At 34.0% G+C, this 8,821-nt stretch overlaps 1 pseudogene; it reads right to left on the reverse strand.

Moving 5' to 3' along the window:
* Positions 1 to 6,318: 6,318 nt before the first annotated feature.
* Positions 6,319 to 7,155, reverse strand: LOC127669224 (proteasome subunit alpha type-6-like; annotated as a pseudogene).
* Positions 7,156 to 8,821: the final 1,666 nt, after the last annotated feature.

Raw genomic sequence — 8,821 nt, forward strand, 5'->3', positions numbered from 1 at the left:
TTTATATATCTTGGGTTCTAATTTACCACAAAGACACTTGCTCAACTATGTTCATAACAGCTTTATTAATAATAACCAGAAATTAGAAACAACCTAGATGTCCCTCAACTGAAGAATGGATAAAGACAATGTAGTTTATTTACACAATAGAGTATTACTCAGTTACTAAAAGAAATAACATCTTAAAATTTGCTGGCAAATGGATAGAGCTAGCAAAAATAATCCCGAATGAACTAGCTCCATTTCAAAAGGACAACCATGTTATATACTCCTTTGTAAGTGACACATGCTACAGTCCACAGACCCAGAGAGGCTAAGTAACAAGGATGCTTCGAAGAGCGAGTGCCTCATATTACTGCAACTTGATATGCTATATGTAGTGGATATCCCTTGGTGGCCTCCACCTTTTTGAAGGCAAAAAGAGGACAAGTGGATTGGAAGGAAGGGGATAGGTGGAATGGAGATATACGGGGCTAAGGAAGAAAGGGAAAGCTGTGGTCAGGATGTAATATTTGAAAGAATAAATTAATTTAAAAAGAGACATCAAAATTTTGATCTTTTCACCCCAGAGATACAGGAATTGGCAGGATATGCTCATGAAATCAAGTCTTAGATACAGCCTTTTCATCAGAGGACTTGTGTTTCTTTTAAATCTCAATAAACTCTAAAAATAATTTCCATATAAGTAAGATCAGCATGACTTCCATAAAAGTCTTTGGAAATTATTGTGTCATTGGCATTTTGCTTTTTTTTTGATTGATTGTTTGTTTTTCTTTTTTGTTTTGTTTTGTTTTGTTTTGAGACTAACACCATGTCTGGGAGACCAGTAAGTGGATTATCTAGTTTGTGCCCTATAGAAAGATCCAAGTGGCTTTTAGTGCTGTGCTGCTTAAAGCAGTGATAGAAATGATAGATCTATAAGCATGTTTTCCTTCATCAAGTTAAAGTTTGAAGAGTAAAACCATTGAACAACTTTAATATAGGTGTCGGATTGATTTCTCAGAAAGATAGAACACTGATGTCAACTGGATATTAGACCAGCCATGGTCCAATCTAACATCAGTACCTCTTTCATGTTCTCTTCATATTATACCATAAAAGGAATTAAAAGGCGTGGATGTCTTCTGGTAGTCAGGAGTAGGGACTAGTTAGGATTCTGTAGCAAATGACTTAGGGTCCTCCACTTCTAGATTGTAGGACTTTATGAGTTGTTTATGGATTCATCTTTGTATAGTGTAGAAAATATTAATTTTGTTCCATTTACTATGTACATTCTCTCTCTATCTGTCTTATAAGATTATCTTCTCTAATCATATCAACGTATGGAATCATTAAGTTTTTGTTTGTTTCTTTGATTTAGTTTCAGAACCCAAATCTCTTCTCATTAGTAGTCTTTACTGTACCAACATATCTACATTTATGAATCCAGTCACTAATATATGAGGCTAACTTTAAAATTTTTATATGCTTTAGATTTGAACTCTCACTTCTATACATATAATCAATGAACAATAAAACAGTTCTGCTGCATTTTCAGCTGATTCAAAATATAAATGTGTCTCATTCTTATTAATATAAAATGTTTCCTGACTCCATTAACTTTCCCTTTCTAAGAGATGAGAAGATCAACCAGGAAAGCCTGGAAACGAAGTTTTCAAAGCCCAGCTGGCAGTGCTAGTTCTGAGCTTTCATCTCTTTAAAAAGTTATGAGATCCTAATGGTCACAACTAAAGTTATCTAAAACCAAAACTTCAGCTCTGAAAACATACATTAGTAACATTAAATACAGTGAGCAAATTATACATGCATGTAAAACAAACAATGAGGCCATAGATTTGAATGAGGGCAAGAAGTTGTATATGGGAGAGCGGAGAAGAAAGAAAAGAAGGAAGGAAGGGAGGAAGGAAGGAAGGAAGGAAGGAAGGAAGGAAGGAAGGAAGGAAGGAAGGAAGGAAGGAAGAAACATGGTAAACATAATTATATCAAAATCTCAACATTTTACAGCAAAAAGAAGAGAAGAAAAGTGTCAAGAAATTCTCTATATGTGGAGCCTATGAAACTGAAAGTTTGAAGCCACTTGGATTACACATAAAGCAATAGTAGAAAATATAATCAAAATCATAAAGCAGAATTCCTAAACAAAAATAAATATTCTAAACACATTATTCCTTATGTGATCAAGTATAGAGGTTAACACATACTGAGTTTAGGCAGCTCAGTTAACATACTGAGTTTAGACAGAATATATATATTCTTAAAGCTGACTATATATATATATATATATATATATAATATTATATTATATTATATTATTATATTACATTATGTTAATATTGTCCTGCTAGCAGGTTTCCAAATTTAAATTGATAGTCATTTTGCTTTTAGGGTTGATTAGAGAATTGGAGAAAGTCAGTCATAAAATATTGCAGTATTATAGTTATCAAGACATACTGGCTTTCAGTTCTTCAAGTATATGTCATGCATATTGAATGGTACCTAACTTTTCTATAAAACCTTCATCAAAAGTTATGACATAACAATTTTTATCATTCTTTATATATTTGTTTAATAATTTCCCATATATCTCTGCCTGGTACATATTTAAATTTACCTCATTGTCATAGTTTTCAGAGCTATCCTATTATAATCTAGACACCCTAGTGATAGTTACAGCACCATAACAAATCTCATATCCACACTGATACCTATTTTAAGCGTTTCTTCAATATTGCAATCCAATTTTCTTTATGAAATGAAAACCATTGGAATATGTTTTTCTTTAAAAAATTTCAAGCTTCCAACAGCTCTGTGACTAACACTCAAGCCACAGAGATCACTTCAGGACTGTAGTGAGGCCTGACTTTTAGCTCTCCTTTAAAGAATTCCCTACCACTGCTGTCACATCCTCAAGCACTTCTTGAGCTCTCTCAGGTTACATGACTGGACACAGTTTTCAGGGGACTGGGGTGCTTTCTGTTTGGTCCATACCTGCTTCTTATTGTTTCTGACCAGTATGATCTGACTCACAGGGAGCTGGCCACATTCATGCATGCTGAACTTTTCAGGGACTCTAACAAAGCCCTCAATTTATTCTCCATCACTGTAAATTTTCAAGCGCATTTTCCTGTGACTGGATGAACAAGAGTTGGTTTTCACCTGAATGTGTTTAATATCTTTCAGTAAAAATCTTTTCAGTGTCTGAAGTCAGATTTTAGAACATTGTATAATTCTACTCTTCACAACAGGTCAGATGAGAAGGAACACAGTGAATACTTTCCTTTACCTATGGAAGGTCAAAAGAAAAATGTACCACAGTGTAAATACTCGAGGACCTAGAAAAAGAGGACAACTTGGAAGTCCTACTTTAAACATTATGAGAAATTCCCCAAATGGGTAATGAAATATCAACTAACCATATAATCTATATCTGTATACCTAAGAACAAATAATTAGCAATAAAGACAATAGAAATCAGATATCCCAGTCAGTACGTCATTTTTATTTTTTAAATTATCTAACTGACCAATTTAATTATTTAGTGAGAGGCATATCATCAAATAATAGAGTTTGACTTAAGGGAGCTCCTCTTCTTAAAACACTTTCCAGTTCAAATTTTCTCATTTACTGTCATATTTTGTTAAAGTCTGTCTCCTCTGAAACCATGATAGGCAGCATCAAGACTCACTTTAATCATTACTAGGAGCAGAAGATCTGGTTTTTAATGTATATTAGCTGATTAATGTATGTTATAAATTTTAATCCTTTGAATACTTTTACAAACAATGTAATTTGAGCACATGTATCCCCTTCTTCCCTCTGTCCGACTCCTTGTAGTGTGGAACCGTCCACTGGTGTACTGACAAGTTACACATGACTGCGTAACTGTACAAAAGCAGCTCCTCCTCCCTTAGGAACCACCAACTGTCCATAGAACTTCAGCTTGGGGTGGGGCCCTGGCAGGCCCTTCTCCTCCACGCTGGGACATTTACATAACCTAACACGTTTATAATTTGTTCATAATTTGGGCAAATGACAACTTCCATCATAGTGATGAGGTAAAAGATTGGATTTCTTAGAAGGATTTCTTAGAAGCAGAAGTGAGTGTTGTCTATAAGGTAGACATACATAACTAAATGAAAGGTAATCAGCAGGGAAGACAAACCACCAAGTGTTTCCTTTCTTGATAGATTTCAAAAGTCATATTAGTAAACACAACTTTCTTTTATAGAAAAAGTTATATATGTAAATAAGAACACTAAAGCTAGAAGGAGCTGATTAATTAAAGAAGAATCATAAGAGAAGCTGAAGTATTCAAAGAAGTGATTAGCAAAATAATGAAGAGTATACAAACACAATTGAGATCCTAGAAATACCAGGGCCACTATAATCACAACCACTTTCCTCTATTTTCAAATTTTTCTTGATAAGAGACCTTTGATTTTTAGTAGCATATTACTGCTTGAATTAATGTCTACATTTCCCAGCTTCCTATACAAGAAGGTGGCATATAACTAATTTCTGTATGGTATAATGTATAATGTGTTTCTCTCAAAGGAAAAAGACATTTTTTTTCATTTAGTACTTCGTTCTATACACACACACACACACACACACACACACACACACACCCAGTCTTGATTCATAACATCTATTTAAACTGTATAAAAACTTAAATGTTGAAACACATGGTAAATAAAATAGTTTTAAATTGTATAGATAAAATATGAGCAAGATGGATCTCATATTTAATAACTTAATTTATAAATTGTATTTAAGATAAAATGATTTTATTTTTCAGTGACTTAATCATGTTTAATTATATATTAAATGATAAAAATTATCTAAAATCTAAATATTAGGAACTGACAATATTACAATTTTAGTATAATGTGAAAATCTTCATCAAAATGTACAAAAGTGGTGACTAGTTTTGAAATAAGCCAGAGAAGTATGCTTACAGTCTTGTTAAATTAGGCTTACAATAAATATAAATGGAAGATAGTGTGAAAAAAAACATTAACTCTGATTCCTAAAAACTTACAGTCTGGGGTAGTTCCCAAAGAAAGCCTACTAATCTACATTATGACATATTTCCTAAGCTTTATTGGTCAAACTTGAAGTGATCTTAGTGTTTTGAATTGGAGATATATCCTCAAAATATATATCACGGTAGATTTTAAACATTATTATGTGACAGATACTAAAATAGAAATATTATTTTCAAAAATGTTCTTACATTCCATATTTTCAATATTTTTAATTAAAGTAAAAATCAGTTGAATTGTAAAAATATTTTTCGTACACATAGTGTTAGAATATGTATGGTAAGAACTGAGTAGTTTTAGTTTTTCTATTACTGCACAAACATCATGACCAAGAATCAAGTTGGGGAGGAAAGGGTTTATTCAGCTTACACCTTCCGCATTGCTGTTGATCACCAAAGGAAGTCAGAACTGGAACTCAAGCAAGTCAGGATGCAGGAACTGATAAAGAGGCTATGGAGGGAAGTTTCTTACTGCCTTGCTTCCTCTGGCTTGCTCAGTCTGCTCTCTTATAGAACCCAAGAATAACAGTCCAGGGGTGATGTCACCCACAAGGGGCCCAACCACCTTGATCACTAATTGAGAAAATGTCCCGCAGCTGGATCTCACGGAGGCACTTCCCCAACTGAAGCTCCTTTCTCTGTGATAACTCCAGCCTGGGTCAAGTTGACACACAAACCAACCAGTGCAGTAGCAATGGGTATGTACTCTTTTTTTCATTTTAAGAGCTAATTATATTCTGTATGAATGTAACTTGAACACAGTACATCCACATTTTATTTGGTTCAAAACTAGATATCTGAATAATGGTTTTTAAAGAAAGAGTTCTAATTGCAGATAAGAGTGAATGCAGACAAGAATACATTATGCATATAAAAATTTTGTTTTGTATAATAAATTATAATAATGAGGAAGTTTAAATATAAATATATCAAGACCAATTAGGAGAAAATGAAACAAAATGTTGACAGCCAAACATCATGGCAGCAAATGATTCATATATACTCAGATGCAGAACTCTTCAAAGAGACCTGAGTAAAAATCTGGGATCACACAGTTATGTCAGAGAACCATCAACAAAACAGAAAATAGTGATAGAGAATCAATTTAATAGTGGTACAAAGAGAACATAAAAGGACAAGGAGTCTTTTAGTGAAGGTGGACAACTGTAGCTTTTCTTGAGATTTTTGTGTTAGTTTTTAACTTAGCACATAAAAATTTCATGTGTTTATTGTTAAGTACAGTGTACATATTTATTTTTTCAAAAACATTGTTTTTATTTATACAGAGTCCTAAGCAGCTCAGTGGCAGTAGGAGTAGAAGAGGTTCCATTTCCAACCCAGGAGCCTCTATGATATTGGTTTGTATCAAACACACAGGCAAGTGGCATTATGGATTTGGGAAACTCATGACAATTTTCAGTCTCTGCGAGAACACCAATATGAGTGCCAATCTCTGCTTGTGTAAGAATCCTGAGTCTTTAGTATTTTCAACTCTAATTCTTCCAATTTCTATTTCTGAAAGTTTGAAAACAGCAGAACTGTAGAAAGGCATGTAATTATCTAAATGTTTATTCAAATGTCCAATCAAATCTCTTCTTTATTTTTTTTCCTAGGAAGCTGTTTGGTTATGTTAGTTTAACTTCTGTTGCCATGACTATAAGACCTATAGGATTCCACTTGTACACTTGAGGTCTTTGTTTTTTATTTATACCAGTTAAAAATCATACAACAATGAAGCACCCTCATCTCATTATTTTGTGTATTGACTTGAGAAATATCAGTAATTCTTTTACATAGCATGTCCACAGCCACTTTACAATTAGCTACCGCACAGTGTGCCCTCTGTACCTAAAGTCTGCTGTCAGCTGTTCCTTCCATCATTATACAACCAATGCTTTCAGTCATCTTGCACAAGTGTGTTACTGTCTTGGAATCCAGTAATGTACTTTCTTGCATGTCACAAAACCTGAGCAGTCTTTTCCTCTGATAGCTACAGATGTAAGTTTGCCCTGGTTAATAGCCTTAAATACATATTCTACTTGGTATAATTGACCCTTGGGTAAGGAAATAGTAATATGATGGTCAAAGCAGGCACTGGAACTACTGATCATGGTGCTCACACTATTTCAATCACAGTCTGTCACATGTGCATATTTTTAAAAGAGAAAAAATGTATATTCCAGTGTGGAACATATGAGATATAATTAAAAGCAAATTTTCAGAATAAATGTGACAAAAATGGCTTTATTTGCTCACACACAGGGCAGAATCTGGGTTCCCAAGCTCTTGACTCTCTGTTTGCTGAAATATGGTGGTCAGGATTTCAAGGAATTAGGAATGAAGTGAAAAGACACCTCTCAGCAAATCTGATATATGCAAGAAGGAAAAACTAAACAGAGGTATTTGGATGGATTATTCAGCAAGTAGCCTACATACATTCACCTAAAGGATTACTCAAGTTAGATGAGCATTCTGTTACAACTTAACATAAACAAAAATTTGCCAGTGTGATATTTATTCTACTTTACATCATCATAAAGAGAACAATAAGAGCTGACTGAGGACATTTGACAAACAAAGGTATTTGGAACACAGCTCTCAGTGGGATGTCTCAGCCAAATCCCACCAACAGAGAGGACTTGAAAAGAGTGAAAGTGTAAAAGGGGTAGAGGATAAGCCCCAGGAGAAACCCTTTATAATTAAGTGGTTTTCATCCTTCCTAAGGCCAAAACCCCTGTATTCCTTATATATGGTTCTTCATGTCATAATGACCCAACCATAAATTTATTTTTGCCTCTACTTCATAACTATGATTTTACTAGTTATAAATCATAATGTAAACATCTATATTGTCTGAATGTTTTAGGAAACCTTTGGGAAATGATTATTCTACCTCTAAATGGACCCCTCCCCACAGAATAAGAAACAATCCTAATTTAACTGAGGAAAGTGAACAAGAGGATTTCAGATACTTCTGCCTTCTTGAAGTTCTTTTTCTTTTGTTGGTTTACCTTGCTCAACTTTGATGTGATAGTTTTTGTTTGTTTGTGTATTTTATGTTATCATATTTCATGTTGCTACATTTTGTTGTTATCTCTTAGAGTCCTGTTATTTTTGAATGAGAGACAAAGAGGGAGTAGATAACATGTGCGAGAGAAAGTGGGAAAGAACTAGGAGGAGTAATTGGAGTGGAAGCAAATTAACTGTTGTCTGAATAATGCCTCCAACCCAGGTAAGAAAATAGAAAAGAACAAGGTAGAAAATGTCTTTTCCTAATGACAGGAGTATAAAACAATTTTGATCAGTTACTATGATTCAAAAGAAGATCTCAAAGGCACTAAACAGTAACTCACAAAAATTAAAACAATATCAAAGATGGGTGAAACAAAGAAAAGCATTTTAGATTTTAGACTTAAAATAACAGTATAGAGAAATAGGAAAGTAAATAGACTGAGGATTCAAAGTTGAGTAGTGGGGTATTTCTGTGATAACCTAATGTTTTGTGGAGTATTGTGGAAGGACTTTAGAACATTGGGCTTGGAGATCCATTCGGTGTTAAGAGCTCTGTGGGATGTTCTGTAAGATCTTGGATAATGTTGACAACAGTGCAGAAGATAGAGGCCTGACTTGTGAAATTTGAGAGGGAAGATTAAAGCTATTATCAGGGCCCTGTTTTGATTGTGAAGATTCTGTGGTTTTTGTTAGCTGGGGCTGAAGAATCAGCTGTGATTAACAAGATACCAGAACTACTAAACTGAAAACTTTGAGTTACTGTGA

This window comes from Apodemus sylvaticus, chromosome 19, assembly GCF_947179515.1.
Source record: "Apodemus sylvaticus chromosome 19, mApoSyl1.1, whole genome shotgun sequence".
Classification (NCBI taxonomy): domain Eukaryota; kingdom Metazoa; phylum Chordata; class Mammalia; order Rodentia; family Muridae; genus Apodemus; species Apodemus sylvaticus.